Source organism: Triticum urartu, chromosome 7 (genome assembly GCF_003073215.2).
Source record: "Triticum urartu cultivar G1812 chromosome 7, Tu2.1, whole genome shotgun sequence".
Taxonomy (NCBI): Eukaryota; Viridiplantae; Streptophyta; class Magnoliopsida; order Poales; family Poaceae; genus Triticum; species Triticum urartu.
The window spans coordinates 89181904-89204453 of record NC_053028.1 but is presented as its reverse complement, the minus strand read 5'-3'; positions in this window follow the sequence as shown (position 1 = coordinate 89204453).

Genomic DNA, 22550 nt, shown 5'->3' with positions numbered 1-22550 from the left:
AATGTCACTCCGAAGCTTATGGAGGGCATTATGCTGGAGATCGAACTGCTTACAAGGTATTGCAATCTGGATTTTATTGGCCTACTCTCTTCAAGGATGCTCGTAAGTTTGTCTTATCTTGTGATGAATGCCAAAGAATAGGTAATATCAGTAAACATCAAGAAATGCCTATGAATTATTCACTTGTTGTTGAACCATTTGCTATTTGGGGATTTGATTACATGGGACCTTTTCCTTCCTCTAATGGGTATACACATATTTTGGTTGATGTTGATTATGTTACTAAATGGGCAGAAGCTATTCCAACCAGTAGTGCTGACCACAACACCTCTATTAAAATGCTTAAGGAAGTTATTTTCCCAAGGTTTGGAGTCCCTAGATACTTAATGACTGATGGTGGTTCACACTTTATTCATGGTGCCTTCCGTAAAATGCTTGCCAAGTATGATGTTAACCATATAATTGCATCACCCTATCATCCTCGGTCTAGTGGTCAAGTTGAACTTAGCAATAGAGAAATAAAATTAATCTTCCAAAAGACTGTCAATAGGTCCAAGAAGAATTGCTCTAAGAAATTAGATGATGCACTTTGGGCTTATAGAATAGCATATAAAAATCCTATGGGTATGTCTCCTTATAAAATGGTTTATGGAAAAGCTTGTCATTTGCCTCTTGAGTTAAAACATAAAGCATATTGGGCAATCAAAGAACTCAATTATGATTTCAAACTTGCTGGTGAAAAGAGGTTATTTGATATTAGCTTATTAGATGAATGGAGAGCCCAAGCTTATGAAAATGCCAAGTTATTCAAAGAAAAAGTTAAAAGATGGCATGACAACAGAATCCAAAAGCGTGAGTTTAAAGTTGGAGAATATGTTCTTTTGGACAACTCTTGTTTCAGATTCTTTACAGGAAAACTCCTCTCAAAATGGGAAGGCACCTATGTTATCGAGGAGGTTTATCGGTCTGGAGCCATCAAAATAAACAATGCTGAGGGTACTAACCCGAAGGTTGTTAATGGGAAATGAATAAAACATTATATCCCAGGCACGCCCATTAATGTTGAAAGTAATATTATCCAAACTTTGACACCGGAAGAGCACATAAAAGAGTCCTTTCGGAACACTCCAGAATCGTGAAAATAAGGAGGTACATGATACGGTAAGTAAACGAACTCCAAAAATCTGCAAAAATATTTTTTTGTAAGTTTTGGAATATTTAGAAAATTAGGAAAAATAAGAAACTTCTAGGAAGCGTACCCTGGTGGGCACAAGACACCAGGGCGCGCCTGGCTTGCCAGGTGCACCCAGGTGGGTTATGCCCACCTGGGATACCTTCCGGACTCCGTTTTTCTACAACTTGCTTGTTTCCCAAGATAAAAATTCTTTATATACTCCCCGAACCTGTTGATCACCGTATTGCGGAGAAATCTTCTGTTTTATTTTTCTTGCTGTTTCCGGTCAGATCTATCAAGCCAGGCATCATGTCTTCCTCCTCCTCCAACAACATGGAAGAAGATGCTTGCTTGATGAAGATTGAGCTGAAGAGGGAGGACCCCACAGAAGCCGTCAAGGGCAATAGGAGCAAGGAGGCTATCGTAGATCCACCCTCGGTGGCAAAACAAGCATTGTCGGCCGAGGATAAAGAAGAAGATATCCTTAAGCCTTACCTTTCTCATCTTACCCCTACTGAGATTACAGCCTTTTGGATCGTTGAAACAGTCCATGTGCAGAATAAATACCCCACTCGTGAAAATATTCTGCATCAAGAGCACACCATCTTCCTTTAGAGTATCATACGTAGATTGGAAAATCTCTTGATCTTGGAGGACAGGATCTCTACTTCACCATCACCACCTTTGTAATGCCCGGGTAATCAAGCTACAGTAATCCTTTGCTAATGATTCCACCTCACCATGCTTACTGTTGCTAATCCTCGCTTGATCCAAATCATAATTCAAATTCTGATTCGAATTAAAGTTCAAAATTCAAGTTTCTCAAACATGCAAAATAAAATGTTCAAAGTGTGGCAAATATTCCATAACTAATTATGGTGGTGATCCAACACTTTTGTAAAGTGTTTAAACCCCCTTTTGTGAATATAACAGTGGCGTAAACAATCATTTAGATGCCTTTCCATTTATGAAAATTTCAAAGAAACTCGAAAGCCCCCCAAACTTTTTGTGGCAGTGCTAGTAAATGCAAGGTATTTATCTGGCCAAGTCCCACATTATACAAAATACATTTGCTAGCTAAAAGAAAATGGAAAAAAGAAAGAAGCAAAAGAAAAAGTAAGAACCTAATCTACTAGGCGCTTTGGCCCGTCTAACTAAACAGCCAGGCCCCAGCCCAACTCTCGTTTTCCCCTACCTCCCGCTACAGGGAGCAGAGGAGTGCGTGGCGGCCATCCACCTTGCCGAGGCCGCCGTGTTGGCTATCCCACGGGTCCCCGGTTGGATAAGGGTATCCCTGATGCCCTAGGTTTCACTCGATCGCCCTGCCTCTCCCACTTCTCCCCCCTCGTGCCGCTCTCCTTCTTCCCCTTGCTCAACCGCGCTCGCCATGGCCATCACTATCCACGCGCTCCCTGAGCCCCCCCCCCTCGTCCAGCTCCGTGTCTGGGTGCTTCGCCTGCCCCGTCCTCGTCACCTGCAAGGAACGGATCAAGGCGGGAGCCACTACAACCTCAACATCGACTGCTTCTTCCCGATGGCCGCCGTCACCATTGCTGGTCGAACTGCTCACCTGCGACCACCCCGGCCTCCCTGAACCTTCCCCAAGCACCACTGTGAGCCCCTCCTCCATCTCCTTCTCGCCCCGATGTAAATCCACCGTTGTAGGACCCCGCTAGCGCCACACCCGAGCTTAGTCTCGCCGCTGCCCGTCAGTCACCCCTGTCCGCCGTGCCCGTTGCTCGTTGCAGCTCTAGCCATCGCTGTCGCCTAGCCCTCCGGCCTACCCTGCCTTGCCACCACCGCTCGCGCGTGCGCTCGCCGTCGCTGCACTATGCCCGCTCGCACCGTCCGCCTGCGCGGCCTTGCCCGCCGCTCGTACCGCTTGCCGCGCCCACGCGCCCGCCCCCTGCGCCGCCTGCAGCGTGCCCCTGGCCGCCCGTCTGCGAGCCGCCACCGGCGGCTGCTATCGCGCCCGATGCCGCTGCCTCGCTACGCCCTCCTCCTGTGCCGCCGTTTGCTCGGCGCGCCCGCCGCTATCCCGTCGCGCCTGCTACTGCCCCGGCAGCCCCGCACACCACGCCCCCGGCCACCACGCCCCGGCCTACCCCGGCGCTGCCTCGCCGCCCGACCGCGAGCCCGCCAGGGCCTCTCCTGCCTGGGGCCGTGCCCTGTTTTCCTTCCCGTCGCGCTGGCCGCCGGCGCTCCCCTCCGAGCAGCCGCGCGTGCTGCCCAACCGTGGGGCCGACATGCTTAATTAGGGGGGCTAATCCCCCTTTACTGTTTAATTTCCCCCCTAACCCTCACTAACCGGTGGACCCCCCTCTCTAAATAGCTAGTTATTAAAACTGAGGCACTGACATGCGGGCCATGCTGATAAATTGAAATGCTAAGGTAATCAAAGCTACCTAAGGCAATGACACATGGGCCCCACAACACTATTCACATTTGATCGGTCAATTGTTGACTGCTGAGTCAACAGTTGACCTGGCCCACTATCAGCCTCTCTGTGTACACAGGGCTGGGTACCCATAGAGTTTTATTCATTATTTTTGAATTAATATTAATTTCAGAATATTGTTAAAACTTTGAAAAATCATAGAAAATAATCCGTAACTCGGATGAAAAAGTTTTCTACATGAAAGTTGCTCAGAACGACGAGACGAATCCGAATATGCAGTTTGTTCGTCCGCCACACGTCCCTAGCATAGCGAACATGCAACAATCCACCTTCGTTTCATCTGTCCAAAAATGACAAACTTCGGGAAAACATTCCCGGATGTTTTCCCCCTTCACCTATATCGCCTAGCATTGCGTTAGGTCACCCCTAGCACTGCGTATTGCCTATGTCTTGCTTTGTGATGCTTCTGATTGCTCTGTTATTTATTGTGTTCCCCCTCCGTTACTTCTTTCCGGTAGACCCCGAGACTGCCGGCGACCCCCAGTTCAACTACGGTGTGGACGACCCTCCTTCTTGCCAAAGCAACCAGGAAAGCCCCCCCTTTGATCATCCCGATATCGCCCATTCCATGCTCTCATGTTTGCATTAGATTTTGCTACTGTTATTGTTTGCTCCTATTCTGATGCATAGCCTGCTTTTGTATCTGCTGTTGTACCTTACCTGCTTATCCTAAACTGCTTAGTATAGGTTGGTTAGTGATACATCAGTGACCCCCACCTTGTCCCTGTTGCCCCTGCTTCATCATCGAAGACCCGATCAACGGGGTCGAAGACCAGGCCCCGACACCGCACATCACTTTCCCCTTAGTTGCTCGACACTACTGGGTTACTATCGAGTGCCGAGGGTGAGCCCTCTTCAGCACTTCTGTTGTTAACCTGTAGTGTAGCTATTCGGTCGTGGTCATCGAGGGTGATTTCCTCCTTAACCACTTCCGATACGGCTCTGTCGTGCAACCCCTCAAGTGTGAACCTCGAGGGTGGATCCTCTTACGTTCACCTTGATGATTACGTCGAGTGGAATTCACTGGGGGTGATTCCTCGGGTTTTCCCCTTGATGTTTGGACACACAGTTACTATGGTTACTATGACTTTACACTGAACCATGTTACTAAAGACGGGTCGACCCTGAGGGGTACCCGCGCAAGCTTAATTGCGAGTGATGTGGAGACGGGTTGACCTGGAGGGTGCCCGCGAGATAATTACGAGGCGTGGCCGGGCATTCCTAGCCCTTGCCACAAGTCCTCGAGACGGGGCAACGGGGTCACATCTTTCGTGAGTCTCTGCTTGTTACCGCGCGTTCCTAACTCCACTACGATTTGGATATTTGATCCGAGGGGCCTCTGGCCTGATAGCACTAACCATCACGTGGGCATAGTATGGGCGTTCTGCGTCGTATGCATCAGCCGAAGCTTAATAGACGTCAGCGACTGAGCGGCGCACGCCGGGTTGGACTGCGTAAGCGCCTGCCTTGTTGAAGGAGGTAGCTAGGTCTGCTCACCGGCCGCGTTCGCAACGTGCAGGAGTTCCCGGGGAGATGGCCCATGACCCATGGGGGCATAGGTTTAGTCTGGCGTGCTGGCCTCTCTATTAAGCCTAGGTCGGGTTGCGGCGTATTGTTTGGCCGAGGCCGGGCATGACCCAGGAAAGTGTGTCCGGCCGGAGTTAATCGAGCGTGGTGGGTAAGTTGGTGCACCCCTGCAGGGAAGAAAACATCTATCGATAGCCTGTCCTACGGTAACGGACACTTGGAGTTGTATCCCGATCGATACAACTAGAACTGGATACTTGTGATGAGACTGGATGGTGATGAGTAATGGATTGTGATGATAACTAGATAGTATGGCTCTGGGATTGCTTTCTCGCAGGGAGTCGAGAAAGGATCTCTGGCCGAGGTTGATAACACTCCTACTACTTTACCTTATGCTACTCTACTCCCTCATGTTGCTGCAAGATGGTGGTTTCCAGAAGATGCTAGTCTTCGATAGGACTAGGCCTTCTCTCTATTCTGGCATTTCTGCAACCCAGTCCACATATACAACCTTCCTTTGATAATGTTGCATATGTAGTGTAGATCCTTGCTTGCGAGTACTTTGGATGAGTACTCACGGTTGCTTTGCTCCCCCTTTTCCCCCTTTTCTTCTTCTTTCCGGTTGATGCAACCAGATGTCGGAGCCCAGGAGCCAGATGCCATCCGCCGATGCCTACTACTACATGGAGACCGACGACGACCAGGAGTAGTTAGGAGGCTCCCAGGCAGGAGGCCTTGCCTTTTCGATCGTAGATGCTTTTGTGCTAGCCTTCTTAAGGCAAACTTGTCTAACTCATGTCTGTACTCAGATATTGTTGCTTCCGCTGACTCTTGTGTATTCGAGCTTATGTATTCGAGCCCTTGAGGCCCATGGCTTGTAATATAAAGCTTGTATTATTTTATTTGTGTCTAGAGTTGTGTTGTGATATCTTCCCGTGAGTCCTTGATCTTGATCATACACATTTGCGTGTATGATTAGTGTATGATTGAATTGACGGCGTCACAAGTTGGTATCAGAGCCGACTGCCTGTAGGTAGCCCCCCTTCCAACTCCTTGGCCGAAGTTGAGTCTAGTCATCCAAAACTGTTTTACTAACTTGGCTGTGTGGCTTACGGGCCCACGTCGCCGATGGGTGGTACTAGGATCTTTTATTCCTCGTCTATACTCTGGGATTCTGATCTCTCTTCTATTCGGGTTAAACATTTTACTAAGTCTGACATTAGGTTCTCGTACCCACTTCCTCCCGGAGAGCCCCGACATTACCGATGACCGCTTGCTTCGCCAGAAGATTCTACAGATACTCCTCGATGTTTCTCGAGACCCTGTGCCCACTACCTTGCAGTTCCTGACCACAGATAATCCCCGTGAATAACATCCTTGCCGCCTGTACCTTCATTCACAGTTGCTCCTGTTGTTACGAGATACCCCTAGTACTCTTCGTTGTTCCGAGAATCCTTTGTGCCTTCTGCTTTGCAGCTTCTTTCGCACTGCGGATAATTCCTCACACTTATCGAGTATCTGCTCATCCCCAGTTGATTCTTGTATTTCACAGAAGTCTTCGAAATACCATTTGATCTTTCGAAAGTCCTTACTGATCTATCCTTGTAATCGTTTTCAATATATATAATGAAGTTCGATCTTTTTCTTTAGATGAATAAAAGTTTAGTTCGATCCTTTCTTTTCGAGAGTTTGCTTAGTGATCTATCCTTGTAATCGTCTGCAAGATATATAATGAAGTTTAGAGTTTTTGCTTTCTTTACTTTCTTGCTGCAATAAAAAGAAAGGAATTAAATAAAAGAAAGGAAATAAATCAAGAAGATTATATACTAATATTATGGTAGGTGATAGCACCACATAAGGAAAAGTATAAGTAGAAAATTTTATTAGAGATTGACAAACATAGCATTAGTCAATGATGCAACTCATGAAAGAGTTAACAAGGGAAGAGAAGATTCACATATAAATATACCATCCTAGAAATCTTTTGTGATTGTGAGCCCCCATCAAAATATCATATGCCAAAATTGTTGATGTTGGATAAGGAAGACAACTTAATGATTTATGTTTGTTCATATTCACATAGAAGTCATATTGTCATAGATCCTTTAACATGTGGTGCTTGCCCCTATCTTTCCTAGCCAAAAATTCCGCACTAAGTAGAGATACTACTTGTGCATCCAAAAACCCTTAAACCCAAATCTTATTTTCAAGTGTCCACCATACCTACCTAGGGATTGAGAAAGATCCCTCAAGTAAGTTGTCATCGGTGCAAAAAGGCAATAAAAATTGCTTCTTAATGTGTGTGGTCATTTAGTGTAAGAGAAAATTGAGCGTTGCACGAACTTGTGATGGTGAAGAATAAAAGCGACAGACTGCATAATAAAGGTCGGTATCACAAGGGGCAATGCAACATGACGTTCTTTTACACTAAGGGGTTGAGCATACAAACAAATAAGCGCATGGCAACCTCTGTTTCCCTCTGTGAAGGGCCTAACTTTTTACTTTCATGTATTTACTTTTATGCAAAGAGTCAAAGTTTTCTCTCTATTCCTTTTTTATTTTCTCCTTTGTCAAGCACCATGTGGTGAGGAAAGATCTAGGCACATATGTCCAGTTGAATATGGGTAGCATGAGTTATTATTGTTGACATCACCCTTGAGGTGAATACGTTGGGAGGCAAAACTATAAGCCCCTATCTTCTTACGTGTCCGGTTGAAACGTTTTTCTCATGTGTATGTGGTGAGTGTTAGCAATCATAGAAGACTGTATGATGGTTGAGTATGTGGACTTGCCTAGAGGCTCCGATATGTGACCCTTCCTGAAAAGATGATGAATTGTAGTTGCAAAGTTGACTGAGAACAGAGTTTGTTGGTTTTTAATAGAGTTTTTGCTTTATACTTCGATTGTGTGATGAACTGTTACTTATTCATGAGAAGTCTATGATAAAAGTTCTATGATAAGAGTCTTATGTTTAAGTTTGTATCTGTTACAATAATGAACATGATGCTTCTATGTCCGTATTTTGTTTTTATCGACACCTCTCTCTCTAAGCATGTCGACATGTTTTTTGATTTCGGTTTTCGCTTGAGGATAAGCGAGGTCTAAGCTTGGGGGAGTTGATATGTCCATTTTGCATCATGTTTCCTACTATTCTTTATGACATTTTTATCCATAATAATATTTTTTGGAGTAATTCTAATGGTTTTTCTCTCATAATATGCAAGGTATACACAAAGAGGGAGAATTCCGGCAGCTGGAAATCTGGACATGGAAAAGCTACGTCAGGCCACCTATTCTGCACAACTCCAAACAAGCTGAAACTTCACGGAGATTTTTTATTGAATATTTGAAGAATATTGGAGCAAATAACTACCAGGGGGCCCACCAGGTGGGCACAACCCACCTGGGCACACCAGGGAGCCCAGGCACGCCCTGGTGGGTTGTGCTCACCCAGGCCCACCTCTGGTGCCCATCTTCTGGTATATAGGTCCTTTTGACCTAGAAAAAATAAGCGGTGGACTTTCGGGACGGAGCGCCGCCGTCTCAAGGCGGAACTTCGGCAGGAGCACTTTTGCCCTCCGGCAAAGCGATTCTGCCGAGGGAACTTCCCTCCCGGAGGGGGAAATCATCGTCCTCATCATCACCAACAACTCTCCCATCTTGGGGAGGGCAATCTCCATAAACATCTTCAACAGCACCATCTCGTCTCAAACCCTAGTTCATCTCTTGTGTTCAATCTTGTTACCAGAACTATAGATTGGTGCTTGTGGGTGACTAGTAGTGTCGATTACATATTGTAGTTGATTACTATATGGTTTATTTGGTGGAAGATTATATGTGCAGATCCAATATGCTATTTAATAACCCTATGATCTTGAGCATGATTATCATTTGTGAGTAGTTACTTTTGTTCTTGAGGTCACGGGAGAAATCATGTTGCAAGTAATCATGTGAACTTGATATGTGTCCGATATTTTGATAGTATGTATGTTGTGATTCCCTTAGTGGTGTCATGTGAACGTCGACTACATGACACTTCACTATATTTGGGCTAAGGGAATGCATTGTGGGTAGCTATTAGATGATGGTTTGCGAGGGTGACAGAAGCTTAAACCCCAGTTTATACGCTATTCCATAAGGGACCGATTGGATCCAAAAGTTCAATGCTATGGTTAGATTTTATTCTTAATACTTTTCTCGTAGTTGCGGATGCTTGCGAGAGGGTTAATAATAAGTAGGAGGTTTGTTCAAGTAAGAGCAGCACCTAAGCATCAGTCCACCCACATATCAAATTATCAAAGTAGCGAACACAAATCGAACCAACATGGTGAAAGTGACTAGATGAAAATCCTGTGTACCCTCAAGAATGCTTTGCTTATTATAAGAGGCCGTTTTGGCCTGTCCTTTGCCTCAAAAGGATTGGGCTACCTTGATGCACTTTTGTTACTACTATTGTTACTTGCTCGTTACAAATTATCTTGCTATCAAACTACTCTGCTACTTACAATTTCAGCCCTTGTAGACATTACCTTGCTGAAAACCACTTGTCATGTCCTTCTGCTCCTCGTTGGGTTCGACACTCTTACTTATCGAAAAGAGCTACAATTGATCCCCTATACTTGTGGGTCATCATGTCCCCACCGGCACGGTAGTGGGTGTTTTTCCCACATCCACTATGCCATGCATGGTGTCCCTGTTGGAAATATGCCCTAGTGGCAATAATAAATTGGTTATTATCATATTTTCTTGTTCATGATAAATGTTTATTATTCATGCTAGAATTGGATTGACTAGAAACATAAATACATGTGTTGATATATAAACAACACCGTGTCCCTAGTAAGCCTCTACTAGACTAGCTCGTTGATCAAATATGGTTAAGGTTTCCTAACCATAGGCATGAGTTGTCATTTGATAACATGATCACATCATTAATTAGGAAAATGATGTGATGGACAGACCCAATAGTAAGCTTAGCATATGATTGTGCCATTAAGTTCACTTTGTCGTAGCTTTCGTAATATGAAGTATCTGTTCCTTAGACCATGAGAACATGCCACTCCCGGATATCAGAGAAATACTTTGTGTGCTGTCAAGCGTCACTTCATAACTGGGTGATCATAAAGGTGATCTACAGGTATCTCCAAAGGTATTTTTTGGTTGCATGGATTGAGACTGGAATTTGTTACTCCGTGTGACGGAGAGATATCTCTGGGCCCTCTCGGTAATACAAGATCACAAGAAGCTTGCAAGCATGTGACTAATGAGTTTATTCACGGGAAAAGAGACTTTCCGGTAACGAGAATGAACTAGCTATCGAGACACCAACGATCGAATCTCGGGCAAGTAACATATCGCCGGACAAAGGGAATTGTATACAGGATTAACTGAATCCGCGACACTATGGTTCAACTGATAAAGAGCTTCATGGAATATGTAGGAATCAATATGGGCATCTAGGTCCCGCTATTGGTTATTGACTGGAGAGGTGTCTCGGTCATGTCTACGTGATTTCCAAACCCGTAGGGTCACATGCTTAATGTTCCATAGCGCTAGAGTAATGTTGAGACATTAATAGTGAAAGTACGAAAGTAGTTCAAAGTCCCGGATGGGATCCGTGACATCATGAGGAGCTCCTGAATGTTCGAAAGGTAAATATTATATACGGGAAGTCATATTCAGCGTTCCAGAAAAGTTCAAGGATGTTCGGTAGAGTACCGGGAAGGTTCTGGGGTTCCATAGTGGGGTCTAACGACCCGGTAAGGGCCCACATGGACCAAGAGGTGGAGCTACATCCCACAAGGGCTGGCCGCACCATTCCACAATGCACATGTTGTTTAAATATAGAGATAAGGTCTTATCTCTAAATTTTAAGGGTTGAATCTAGAGATGAGATGTTATCTCCAAGTTTAAAGGGATTTCTCCCTTGTGGCCGGCCCTAGGAGGGTTTTGGACGCCCTCCCCTGCCACCTAGCCCTCCATTGCCTGTCGAACTCCTCCCACGTTTCTCCGGTACGCACTTGACGAAGCCCTGTTGAAATTCTGTTGCCACCACCACCACCACCTCACCATTGGGCTGGTCCCAATCTCATCTAGCTCCTCTCCCTTGCTTGCTAGATCAAGAAGAAGAGGACGCCATCGAGTTAAACATGTTCTAATCTCGATGGTGGCATCCGTTCGGCAATAGATCAGATTAGATCGTGATTGGATCGCGAAGAGTACGACTACATCAATTGTGTTACATACGCTAACGCTTTCGTTCTACAAGGGTACGTAGACACACTCCTCTGTCATTGCTATGCATCTCCTAGATTAGATCTTGGGTGTTTCATACCAAAAAAATGATTTTCATGCAACGCTTCTCATCAGTGGCATCATGAGCTAGGTCTATGCGTAGATGTATATGCACGAGTAGAACACAAAGATGTTATGGGTGTTGATGTTAAGATTGCTTACCTCTCTTGTCTTATTTGGATTCAGTGGTATTGTGGGATGAAGCGGCTCAGAACAACCTTACTTGTCCTTGCACAAGAGACCAGTTCCACTGACTAGCATGCAATTTGGATTGCATAAAAGTGGCTAGCAGGTGTTTGTCTCTCCCATCTTAGTTGAATCTGATTTAACAATGGTGGTCCTTGTAGAAGGTTAAAAGGCAACTTGTATATCACTGTTGTGGTTTTGTGTAGATAAGAACGGTTCTTATAGTTTGCCCTGGCAGGCACGTAAAAATTTCAACAACAATTAGAAGATGTCTAACTTGTTGAAAGGCATATTGTGACGTGGTATGGCCAAAACGTGATGTGATAAACATTGATGTATGAGATGATCATGTGTTGTAATAGGTTCACGACTTGCATGTCGATGAGTACGGCAACCGGTAGGAGCCATATGGTTGTATTTAATTTATTGTATGACCTCCATGTCAATCATTAAACGCCATGTAATTGCTTTAGTTTATCGCTATGAGTTAGCAATGGTTGGGGGAGACAACCACAAACGATACAATGATGGAGATAATGGTGTCATGCTGGTGATGATGCAGATCATGATGGTGATTTGGAGATGGAGATCAAAAGCACAATATTATAATGGTCATATCATGTCACATATTGATTGCATGTGATGTTTATCTTTTATGCATCTTATTTTGCTTAGGACGATGATAGCATTATAAGATGATCCCTTCACTTAATTCCAAGATAAAAGGTGTTCTCCCTAAGTAGGCACCGTTGCGAAAGTTCATTGTTTTGAATCACCACGTGATGATCGGGTGTGATAGACTCTTCGTTCACATACAACGGGTGTAACCCAGTTTTACAAATGCAGAATACTTGGGTTGAACCTGATGAGCCTAGCATGTACAAACATGGCCTCAAAACACGAAGGACTGAAAGGTCGAACATGAGTCATATATAGTAGATATGATCAACATGGAGATGTTCACCATTGATGACCACCTCATCTCACGTAATGATCGAATATGGGTTAGATTATTTGAATCATGTAACACTTAGACAACTTGAGAGATGTTGATTTAAGTGGGAGTCCACTAGTAATTTGATTAACTAAACCAATTATCATGAATTTAGTACAAATGTCTTTGCAAATTTATGTTGTAGATCAATGGCTCGTGTTGTAGCTCCCCTAAGTTTCAATGCGTTCCTAGAGAAAGAAATGTTGAAAGATGATGGAAGCAACTATGCGGACTGGGTCCATAAATGTGAGGATTATCCTCACTGTTGCACAGATGGCTTATGTCCTTCATGGACCGCTAGGTGAGCCACCCGCTCCCGCAAATCTAGATGCTATGAATGTCTGGCAAACAAGAAATGGTGACTACACGAGAGTTCAGTGCGCCATGCTTTACAACTTAGAACCGGGGCTCCAAAGACGTTTTGAGCACCACGAAGCATATGAGATGCTTCAGGAGCTGAAATTGGTATTTCGGGCTCATGCCCTGGTTGAGAGGTATGATAACTCCGACAAGTTCTTTAGCTGCAAGATGGAGGAGAATAGCTCCATTAGTGAGCACGTACTCAAGATGTCTGATAACCCACAAGTATAGGGGATCACAACAGTTTTCGATAAGTAAGAGTGTCGAACCCAACGAGGAGCTAAAGGTAGAACAAATATTCCCTAAAGTTCTATCGACCACCGATACAACTCTACGCACGCTTGACATTCGCTTTACCTAGAACAAGTATGAAACTAGAAGTACTTGGTAGGTGTTGTTGGATAGGCTTGCGAGAAAGTAAAGAGCACGTAAATAAAACTAGGGGCTGTTGTAAGTAAAGAAGCAATAAAGTAAATATAGCGAGTGTGGAAAAGTGGTGGTAGGAGTTGCGAAATTGTCCATTAAGCAATTGACTACTTTACTAGACCGATAGCAAGTATTATGTGGGAGAGGCCACTGCTAGCATGTCATCCATTACTTGGAGTTCTATGCACTTATGATTGGAACTATTAGCAAGCATCTGCAACTACTAATGTTCATTAAGGTAAAACCCAACCATAGCATTAAGATATATTGGTCCCCCTTCAATCCCGTATGCATCAATTTCTATGCTAGGCTGAAGCTTCTGTCACCCTTGCCCTCCAATACATAGTCCTATCAACATACAACTAACCCTAAGGTGTGATCCATGCGCGCGCTCATATGATGGGCACCAAAGGACAGCAACCTAACCACAAGCAAATTAAATCAATCATAGCAATTCATCAACCACCGATAGGACAACGAAAATCTACTCAGACATCATAGGATGGCAACACATCATTGGATAATAATATGAAGCATAAAGCACCATGTTCAAGTAGAGGGTACAGCGGGTTGCGGGAGAGTGGACCGCTGTAGATAGAGGGGGGAAGGTGATGGAGATGTTGGTGAAGATGGCGGAGGTGCTGGTGTAGATCGCGGTGATGATGATGATGCCCACGGCAGCGTTCCGGCGCTACCGGAAGAGAAGGGGAGAGGGGGCCCCTTCGTCTTCTTCTTCCTTGACCTCCTCCCTAGATGGAAGAAGGGTTTCCCCTCTGGTCCTTGGCCTCCATGGCGTGGGAGGGGCGAGAGCCCCTCCGAGATTGGATATGTCTCTCTGTTTCTCTCTATTTCTGCGTTCTGTTCTGCTGCCTTTTCATCATTTCTTTTATATCCGGAGATCCATAACTCCGATTGGACTGAAACCTTCGCCGTGATTTTTTTTCCAAAAATTAGCTTTCTTGCGGCCGAAGAAGGGCATCAACCGCCTTACGGGTGGCCCACGAGGGTGGGGGGCGTGCCCTCCTGGTGCGGGCGTGGGCCCCTGCCTCGTGGCCACATCGGACACCGTTTCGCGTTGATCTTTCTCCCAGATTTTCCAAATATTCCAAAAATAAGCTCCGTCCATTTTTATCCCGTTTGGACTCCGTTTGATATGGACATTCTGCAAAACCAAAAACATGCAACAGACAGGAACAGGCACTGGGCACTGGATCAATATGTTAGTCCCAAAAATAGTGTAAAAAGTTGCCAAAAAGAATAAGAAAGTTGTAGAATATTGGCATGGAACAATCAAAAATTATAGATACGACGGAGACGTATCAGCATCCCCAAGCTTAATTCCTACTCGTCCTCGAGTAGGTAAATGATAAAAAAGATAAATTTTGATGTGGAATGCTACCTAGCATAATTTTGATCATATGTCTAATCATGGCATGAATATTAAGACACGAGTGATTCAAAGCAATAGTCTATCGTTTGACATAAAAATAATAATACTTCAAGTCTACTAATAAAGTAATCATGTCTTTTCAAAATAACAAGGCCAAAGAAAGTTATCCCTACAAAATCATATAGTCTGGCTATGCTCCATCTTCACCACATAAAGCATTCAAATCATGCACAACCCCGATGACAAGCCGAGCAATTGGTTCATACTTTTTACGCGCTTCAGCATTTTCAACCCTCACGCAATACATGAGCACAAGCCATGGACATAGCACTATAGGTGGAATAGAATATGATGATGGGGGTTATGTGGAGAAGACAAAAAAAGAGAAAGTCTCACATCGACGCGGCTAATCGACGGGCTATGGAGATGCCCATCAATTGATGTCAATGTGAGGAGTAGGGATTGCCATGCAACGGATGCACTAGAGCTATAAGTATATGAAAGCTCAAACTGAAACTTAGTGGGTGTGCATCCAACTTGCTTGCTCATGAAGACCTAGGGCATTTGAGGAAGCCCATCGTTGGAATATACAAGCCAAGTTCTATAATGAAAATTCCCACTAGTATATGAAAGTGATAACTCAAGAGACTCTCTATATGAAGAACATGGTGCTACTTTGAAGCACAAGTGTGGGAAAAGGATAGTAACATTGCCCCTTTTTCTCTTTTTTTGCGGGCTTCTTTGGCCCCCCTTTTTTTATTTAGGCTTCTTTGGCCTCTTTTTTTTTGATGGGGCAATGCTCTAATAATGATGATCATCACACTTTTGTTTACTTACAACTCAATATTACAACTCGATACTAGAACAAGGATATGACTCTATATGAATGCCTCCGGCGGTGTACCGGGATGTGCAATGATCTAGCATAGCAATGGCATCAAAAAAATGGACAAGCCATGAAAACATCATGCTAGCTATCTTACGATCATGCAAAGCAATATGACAATAAATGCTCAAGTCATGTATATGATGATGATGGAAGTTGCATGGCAATATATCTCGGCTATGGAAATGCCATAGTAGGTAGGTATGGTGGCTGTTTTGAGGAAGATATAAGGAGGTTTATGTGTGATAGAGTGTATCATATCACGGGGTTTGGATGCACCGGCGAAGTTTGCACCAACTCTCGAGGTGAGAAAGGGCAATGCACGGTACCGAAGAGGCTAGCAATGATGGAAGGGTGAGAGTGCGTATAATCCATGGACTCACATTAGTCATAAAGAACTCATATACTTATTGCAAAACTTTATTATCCCTCGAAGCAAAGTACTACTACGCATGCACCTAGGGGGATAGATTGGTAGGAAAAGACCATTGCTCGTCCCCGACCGCCACTCATAAGGAAGACAATCAATAAATACCTCATGCTCCGACTTCGTTACATAACGGTTCACCATACGTGCATGCTACGGGAATCACAAACCTAAACACAAGTATTTCTAAAATACACAAGTACCCACTAGCATGACTCTAATATCACCATCTTTATATCGCAAAACTATTGCAAGGAATCAAACATATCATATTCAGTGATCTACAAGTTTTATGTAGGATTTTATGACTAACCATGTGAATGACCAGTTCCTGACATCTCTCTAAATAGATATAAGTGAAGCAAGAGAGTTTAATTCTTTCTACAAAAGATATGCTCGCACTCTAACAAATATAAGTGAAGCAAAAGAGCATTCTACAAATGGCGGTTGTCTATGTAAAGAGAAACAGGAAATCCAAACTTCAAATGATATAAGTGAAGCACATGAAGCATTCTATAAAGCCATACTCAAAAGATATAAGTGAAGTGCAAAGAGCATTCTATAAATCAATCAAGGACTATCTCATACCAGCATGGTGCATAAAAGAAAAGTGAGAACTAAATGCAAAAGACGCTCCAAGATTTGCACATATCGCATGAACGAGACGAATCCGAAAACATACCGATACTTGTTGAAGAAAGAGGGGATGCCTTCCGGGGCATCCCCAAGCTTAGATGCTTGAGTCTCCTTGAATATTTACTTGGGGTGCCTCGGGCATCCCCAAGATTGAGCTCTTGCCTCTCCTTCTTCTCCTCACATCGAGACCTTCTTGATCATCGAACACTTCATCCACACAAAACTTTAACAGAAAACTTGGTAAGATCCGTTAGTATAATAAAGCAAATCACTACTCTAAGTACTGTTGCAAACCAATTCATATTTTATTTTTGCATTGTGTCTACTTTAATATGACTTTTTCATGGCTTAATCCACTGATATGAATTGATAGTCTCATCAAAACAAGCAAACTATGCATCAAAAAACAGAATCTGTCTAAAACAGAACAGTCTGTAATAATATGAACATTCACCATACTTCTGATACATGAAAAATTCTGCAAAAATTAGGAAAAATAAACAATGTGTACGGCAAGACAGTGCAAAAAGAATCAGAACCATTTGACGTTCCAGTAAGAAATTAAAATTTGCGCACTACAGCCAAAGTTTCTGTCCTGCACCGCACAAACCAACAAGCATTCTAAACATCCTAAAGGCAAACCTTGGCACATTATTTTTATAATACAATGGAATTGTACATGGGGATAATTATTTTTATTGAAAAGTTTCTGTAATTAAGATTCACAAAGTTCCCATGGGCATGAACAAGGTTCAAGGCTAGCTCCACTTTAACAATGCTCGTCTTTCTCACTTTCACTTTCCTTTTTGAAAAGTTTTGGGTTCCCCTCTTTATTTTTGTTGTTTTTAAACTATATGAAAGAACCCAACAGAAATAAATGACTCTCTAAAACTTCCGGGTTGTCTCCCTGGCAGCGCTTTCTTTAAAGCCATTAAGCTAGGCATAAAGTGCTCAAGTAGTGAATCCACCCAGATCCCAAGGTATATCAAAGCCAATTTTAATTAGCAATGATTTGTAATTTATTAGTGAGCACAAAATAACATATATCATGTAATGATGAAGTCTAGCTCTCTTCCTATGCATCGGCATGTCATAAAAGAACAATTCATGCACACAAAGTAAAGGCCAATGCATAGTATAAACAGTTTCTTGCAATTTTATCATATTGGAAACATAGAGAGGTGGAGATATAGTTCCTCTCTCATAATAATTGCAAATAGGAGCAGCAAGCACATGCATATTATATCTATCAAAATCATCATGTGCAACGGTAAAAGGCAACCCATCAATATAATCCTTAATAAGTGCAAACTTCTCCGATATAGTGTAGTTTGGAGAATTCAAAAAGATAATAGGACTATCATGCGTGGGTGCAGTAGCAACAATTTCATGTTTAACATAAGGAACTATAGCAAGTTCATCTCCATAAGCATCATTCATATTGGCATCATGGCCACAAGCATAGCAAGCATCATCAAAAAGGGATATTTCAAGAGAATCGACGGGATCATAACAGTCATCATAGCAATCATCCTTCGATAAGCACGAAGGGAAATTAAACAATGTATGAGTTGGAGGGTTACTCTCATTGGAAGGTGGGCATGGGTAGCTAATCCGCTCTTCCTCCTTTTGTTCTTCGCTCTCCTCATCATCTTTTTCATCCAATGAGCTCCCAGTTTCAGCAATTTCTTCTTCCATAGACTCCTGCAAAATATTAGTCTCTTCTTGGACAGAGGAGGAGTCCTCAATATATGGTTTAACATAGGCATTAGAAGCATAATTATCATAGCAATATTTAAGTATGGCAAAATTTGCAGATTTGTGAAAGTAGCATCATACTTTTCAATCAAAGAAGCAATTTCATAAGCACCCTTAAAAGCAACAAATTCTTCAATTTGTTGAACATCATAGTAACTATAAACACCTTTAGCATACGAAGATACGATTCCATTATCACTAAACTCACATTGATAGGGAAGGTGTTTCTTAGGGTTTTCAGAACAACAAGTAAAATCATATATTTCACATAAATTCCAAGCATAGCATTGCAAACGATGAATTTGACCCAGTAAAAGTTTCCCTTTTTCAGATATATGGTGTCGCACATAAAAAGCATGCTCATCTAAGGATTTGCCCTCAACTAAGCTAGTTGGGGTTTCAGCAGGAGCACATAGGAATCGAAGATGATCCAAGTAAAAAGCTTGAGGAGTGTGATAGATTTTTTGTGATTCTTCAACCATTGGTTCAGTAGGTACAACTAATTTTTTTTTGGTATTTTGCGTTTCCTAACCATAACTAAAGATAGAAAACAACTAAGAACAACAAATAAAAATTACTTAGTGATAAAGCAAACAAGCACACACGAGAATATTCACCCCGCGCTATTGCTCCCCGGCAACGGCGCCAGAAAAAGGTCTTGATAACCCACAAGTATAGGGGATCGCAACAGTTTCGATAAGTAAGAGTGTCGAACCCAACGAGGAGCTAAAGGTAGAACAAATATTCCCTAAAGTTCTATCGACCACTGATACAACTCTACGCACGCTTGACGTTCGCTTTACCTAGAACAAGTATGAAACTAGAAGTACTTAGTAGGTGTTGTTGGATAGGCTTGCAAGAAAGTAAAGATCACGTAAATAAAACTAGGGGCTGTTGTAAGTAAAGAAGCAATAAAGTAAATATAGCGAGTGTGGAAAAGTGGTGGTAGGAGTTGCGAAATTGTCCATTAAGCAATTGACTACTTTACTAGACCGATAGCAAGTATTATGTGGGAGAGGCCATTGCTAGCATGTCATCCCTTAATTGGAATTCTATGCACTTATGATTGGAACTATTAGCAAGCATCCGCAACTACTAACGGTAAAACACAACCATAGCATTAAGATATATTGGTCCCCCTTCAATCCCGTATGCATCAATTTCTATGCTAGGCTGAAGCTTCTGTCACCCTTGCCCTCCAATACATAGTCCTATCAACATACAAATAACACTAAGGTGTGATCCACGCGTGCGCTCATATGATGGGCACCAAAGGACGGCAGCATAACCACAAGCAAATTAAATCAATCATAGCAATTCATCAACCACCGATAGGACAATGAAAATCTACTCAGACATCATAGGATGGCAACACATCATTGGATAATAATATGAAGCATAAAGCACCATGTTCAAGTAGAGGGTACAGGGGGTTGCGGGAGAGTGGACCGCTGTAGATAGAGGGGGGAAGGTGATGGAGATGTTGGTGAAGATGGCGGAGGTGTTGGTGTAGATCGCGGTGATGATGATGATGGCCACGGCAGCGTTCCGGTGCTACCAGAAGAGAAGGGGAGAGGGGGCCCCTTCGTCTTCTTCTTCCTTGACCTCCTTCCTAGATGGGAGAAGGGTTCCCCCTCTAGTCCTTGGCCTCCATGGCGTGGGAGGGACGAGAGCCCCTCCGAGATTGGATCTGTCTCTCTGTTTCTCTCTATTTCTGCGTTCTGTTCTGCTGCCTTTTCATCGTTTCTTTTATATCCGGAGATCCGTAACTCCGATTGGACTGAAACCTTCGCCGTGATTTTTTTTCCAAAAATTAGCTTTCTTGCGGCCGAAGAAGGGCATCAACCGCCTTATGGGTGGCCCACAAGGGTGGGGGCGCGCCCTCCTGGTACAGGCGTGGGCCCCTGCCTCGTGGCCACCTCGGACACCGTTTTGCGTTGATCTTTCTCCCAGATTTTCCAAATATTCCAAAAATAAGCTCTGTCCGTTTTTACCCCGTTTGGACTCCATTTGATATGGATATTCTGCGAAACCAAAAACACGCAACAGACAGGAACTGGCACTGGATCAATATGTTAGTCCCAAAAATAGTATTAAAAGTTGCCAAAAAGTATAAGAAAGTTATAGAATATTGGCATGGAACAATCAAAAATTATAGATACGATGGAGACGTATCAATGTCTGGGTACTACAATCGCTTGAACAAGTTGGGAGTTAATCTTCCATATGAAGTAGCGATTGATAGAGTTCTCCAGTCACTACCACCAAGCTACAAGAGCTTCGTGATGAACTATGATATGCAAGAGATGGAGAAGATGATCCCTAAGCTTTTCGTGATGCTTAAGACCGTAGAAGTAGAAATCAAGAAGGAGCATCAAGTGTTGATGGTCAAAAAGACCACTAGCTTCAAGAAGGGCAATGAAAAGAAGGGAAACTTTAATAAGAATGGTAAGCTAGTTGCCACTCCCGTGAAGAAACCCAAGGCTGAACCCAAACCTGAGACTAGGTGCTTCTGTTGCAAGGGGAATGGCCGCTGGAAGTGGAACTGCCCCCAAGTACTTTGCAGATAAGAAGGCTGGCAACGTCAACAAAGGTATATTTGATATACATGTTATTGATGTATACCTTACTAGTCCTCATAGTAGCACCTGGATATTTGATATTGGTTCGGTTGCTAATATTTGTAACTCAAACTAGGAGTTGCAGCATAAACGGATACTAGCTAAGGACGAGGTGACGATGCGTGTTGCAAATGGCTCCAAGGTTGATGTGATCGCCATCGGCACGCTCCCTCTACGTCTACCTTTGGAATTAGTTTAAACCTAAATAATTGTTATTTGGTGCATGCGTTGAGCATGAAAATTATATTTTGTGCCTACCAAGTAGATTTAGGCATATATCATAGATGCAAAATCTATTTTGAAGCTACAGGAGATTGGTCTATTATTTGAGGCTACAAGAGGTTGGTCTATCAATTTTGAGTCTACAAGAGATTGGTATACTGATTTTGAGATTACAAGAGGTTGGTAGTTTAATTTTGAGGCTACAAGAGATTGGTATACTGATTTTGAGACTACAAGAGGTTGGTATTATAATTTTGAGGCTACAAGATATTGGTATACCAATTTTGAGACTACAAGAGGTTGGTATTTTAATTTTGAGGCTAGAAGAGATTCGTATATTAATTCTAAGACTACAAGAGATTGGTCTATTTGAAGGAAATATGCCCTCAAGGCAATAATAAAGTTGTTATTTTATATTTCCTTATTCATGACATGTTTATTATTCATGCTAGAATTGTATTGATCAGAAACCTTAATACATGTGTGAATACATAGATAAACACTATGTACCTAGTAAGCCTCCACTTGACTAGCTCGTTGACCAAACATGGTTGAGGTTTCTTAACCATGGACATGAGTTATCATTTGATAACGGGATCACATCATTAGGAGAATGATGTGATGGACATGACTCGTCCGTCAGCTTAGCATATTGATCGTTCTGTTTTATTGCTATTGCTTTCTTCATGTCAAATACATATTCCTTCGACTATGAGATTATGCAACTCTCAGATACCGGAGGAATACCTTGTGTGCTATCAACCGTCACAACGTAACTGGGTGATTATACAGATGCTCTACCGGTATCTCCGAAGGTGTTTGTTGGGTTGGCATAGATCGAGATTGGGATTTGTTACTCCGAGTATCGGAGAGGTATCTCTGGGCCCTCTCGGTAATACACATCATGAGAAGCCTTGCAAGCAAAGTGACTAATGAGTTAGTTACAGGATGATGTATTACGAAACGAGTAAAGAGACTTTCCGGTAATGAGATTGAACTAGGTATGTGGATACCGACGATCGAATCTCGGGCAAGTAACATACCATGACAAAGGGAATAACGTATGTTGTCATAACGGTTCGCCCGATAAAGATCTTCATAGAATATGTAGGAGCCAATATGAGAATCCAGGTTCCGCTATTGGTTATTGATCGGAGAGGTGTCTCTGTGATGTCTACATAGTTCTCGAAC